This window comes from Penaeus vannamei, chromosome 32 (assembly GCF_042767895.1).
Source record: "Penaeus vannamei isolate JL-2024 chromosome 32, ASM4276789v1, whole genome shotgun sequence".
Taxonomy (NCBI): domain Eukaryota; kingdom Metazoa; phylum Arthropoda; class Malacostraca; order Decapoda; family Penaeidae; genus Penaeus; species Penaeus vannamei.
This window is the reverse complement of record NC_091580.1, coordinates 29,028,730-29,031,832: the sequence shown is the minus strand read 5'-3', so window position 1 is coordinate 29,031,832 and position 3,103 is coordinate 29,028,730. Positions and strand designations below refer to the sequence as shown.

At 39.7% G+C, this 3,103-nt stretch overlaps 1 protein-coding gene across 1 annotated transcript in view; it reads left to right on the top strand.

Moving 5' to 3' along the window:
• Positions 1 to 1,631: 1,631 nt before the first annotated feature.
• LOC113815035 (baculoviral IAP repeat-containing protein 7) overlaps positions 1,632 to 3,103 on the top strand; it is a 68,740-nt gene continuing 67,268 nt past the window's right edge. The window contains exon 1 of the mRNA XM_070144327.1: positions 1,632 to 1,786. The gene's annotated coding sequence lies outside the window, so the exon portion shown is untranslated. The remainder of the gene's footprint in view (positions 1,787 to 3,103) is intronic.

Genomic DNA, 3,103 nt, shown 5'->3' with positions numbered 1-3,103 from the left:
ATAAAACGAATTTCAGCATTATCGCAGAATGACTTTTACCCCCACCCCCACCCCACCCTACCCCTACCCCCCATCCAATCCCCTTAAGAAACGGCATCATTGTCTATTTGTGAATTTCCCCCAATGGAAAACTAAAAAAAAAAAAAAAAAAATGGAGGACAGGACAAGAGGCCTTTGGGGGAGGCGTGCACTGGGATAGGAAGTTACCATGGCAACGCTCCGGTTCACTTCAGTGCTCTCTCCTCCCCGCCTACGCACTCTCTCGCTTTCTAACTTCTCTCTCTCCCTCTCTCTCTCTCTCTCGCTTTCTAACTTCTCTCTCTCGTGCTTTTTTTTTCTCTCTCTCTCTCTCCCTCTCGCTTTCTAACTTCTCTCCCTCGTGCTTTCTCTTTCTCTCTCTCGTGCTTTCTCTCTCTCTCTCTCTCTCTCTCTCTCTCTCTCTCTCTCTCTCTCTCTCTCTCGCTTTCTAACTTCTCTCTCTCTCTCTCTCTCTCTCTCTCTCTCTCTCTCTCTCTCTCTCTCTCTCTCTCTCTCTCTCTCTCTCTCTCTCTCTCTCTCTCTCTCTCTCTCTCTCTCTCTCTCTCTCTCTCTCTCTCTCCTCTCTCTCTCTCCCTCCCTCTCTCTCCCTCCCTCTCTCTCCTCCCTCCTCTCCCTCCCTCCCTCCCCCTCCTCCCTCCTCCCCTCCCTCCCCCTCCCCTCTCCCCTCCCTCCCTCCTACCTTTCCAACTGAAGTCTTTTGTTTTGATACCTGCGATTCTGGTTCCCTCCCACAGGTTATTTTTAGACCATATGCAGTCAGTGACAAAGATCCGTTCACACATTCTTAAAGAACACTTCAGCGTTCACCTTAACAAGATCTCGCTTCAGGACATCCACGTCGAGAGAAAACCTTCAGCAAATGTTGACTCAATTTTGGGATGTTTTCAGCCTCTGCCTCTCGCCAGTTTCGGCAAGTATTGCGCGTGAGGCATGTCAAAAGGTGTTGTTTTTCTGTCGAATATTTTTCCGTAACATCTATTTGTTGTTTTGTTTTTCTTTCGTTTCTTTTTTCGTTCGTGTTATTTTGTTTCATTTTCTCTTTTGTCTTTCATTTCTCTTTTCCTTTTCCCCTTTCTCTTTCGTTTTCCTCCTTCTTTTTCTTTTTCCTCTTCTTCATTTTCTTTTTCTTCTTCTTTGTCTTCTTCCTCTTCTTCCTCCTCCTGTTCTTCTTCCTCTTCCTCTTTTTCTCTTGAATTCAACAAGTGTCAGAATCACGTACCCGAAGGCCCAGTCGACAGAGATCTTACCTTCGTGAACAAATATGAACAAATATTAGATTTCCCTTTATCATTCTCTCTACCTCGCCGCAGATAAAGCCAAAGATAAAGTGTCGGAATCTGGCTAACCTTTGCTGATAATAAGCACAAGGGGATCAAGGTCTATACGAGTATGAATCTCACAGGGGGTATTGCGTACAAACAGAATCCGATCCACAGTAGATAAATAAAAGTAGAATCCGAACCTCCTGGAGGCAGACCAGAAACGCTTTCCTTCCCGATGCTCATTGTGTCGTCTATTGACAACATTAGGATCGAGCGTACTCACTAAATATGGCCATGAGAGACATGCCGGGCGGTGGCAGTCAGTCATGTCACTTCCTGACTCATTTTGCTCAGTTAACTACTCGTGCTCTGTTGCCAGGGCATTAATCTTGCTGTTATTCACGCGGGGCGTATCCACGAACGTTCTCAGACGCTCCTGAATAAAACTTGGGACTCTAGAGGACGTAAATGTGTCAGGCGTTGGTGTAAGTCGTTCATTTTTGCGCTCATTCGTTTACAGCATATTCATGAATGCCTTTCAGAGTATGCAAATACGTGTTTTTTTATTTACTTCGAGGAAATGATGTTATTATGCCAATGCATAATTACAAGAAAAGCATGATCCATGAAATTGTGATGATGGTCTTTGCTGAAGCGCCAATGTCGTTGATATCGCATTCCATGGAATTTTGTGATTCATAAATACCATCAAATTATATATGTGTTTGGCTAAATGAAAAATGTATAATGAACATGAATTACCACGCACAAAAGGCTTATCTATAGAAATAAACATGAAAATTAATAGGAATGTGCAATCTGCCGAAGTAAGGAGGTCACAGCAATCACTCGTGGCGGTTATTTTGTATTCGAATCATGGCGTTCGAAGCTGGAATAATTACATAGTATTTGTTAACATCATCGTATTATTCTCTTGAATAAAGTTTGATCAAATATATAAGCAAAATTATTAACACTGGAATTTGATATCGTAAAAGGGATGATTTTTCATGAATGAGAAAAAAATATATTTACTGATTTCTTGTAATTCCGTGAAATTCAGATCAGCTCTTTAATTTTGTTTTTTGTTTTTTCAGTAAATTAAAGAAATGTTAAAATGATGAACAGATTTAATTTCACAAGTAACTCATGATGCAGCAAAATCTAAATTAACATTGTGATTTTGGATAACTCGATATATCATCATTGGCAATATAAGTCAGAAATGATAATTCTATGAATAAGATTATATATATATATATATATATATATATATATATATATATATATATGTGTGTGTGTGTGTGTGTGTGTGTGTGTGTGTGTGTGTGTGTGTGTGTGTGTGTGTGTGTGTGTGTGTGTGTGTGAGTGTGTGTGTGTGTGTGTGTGTGTGTGTGTGTTGTTGATTTCTTGCATAAAATGTCTTTACGTGTCCTGTTTACGTATAGCTGCTTGTCATTATATTATTATTTTTACTGTTTGTTAATCATGCTGATTCTGAGTTCTTGCTTATCCTTGTATAGTTAATATTGTCACGTTTTCTTTTTAGCATCGTCGACTTGGTTTCTGTATACTTATTACTAGTCTTAGCTTTTTAATTTGTTTTAATTTATGTCTTTAGGTAAGCCTCTGTGCTGTATTCGCTCATATAAGTTATTTTTAAGACTTTCAGTTAGTCATAATATTTAATTGAGCTTATTTTCTCCATCACTGTTAAACAATAAACAATTATTCCTTCGTCTTCTCAAATGGCCATCTTAGTTGCCTCTCTAAATATTAAAACACGTCGCCACACGTTTTGT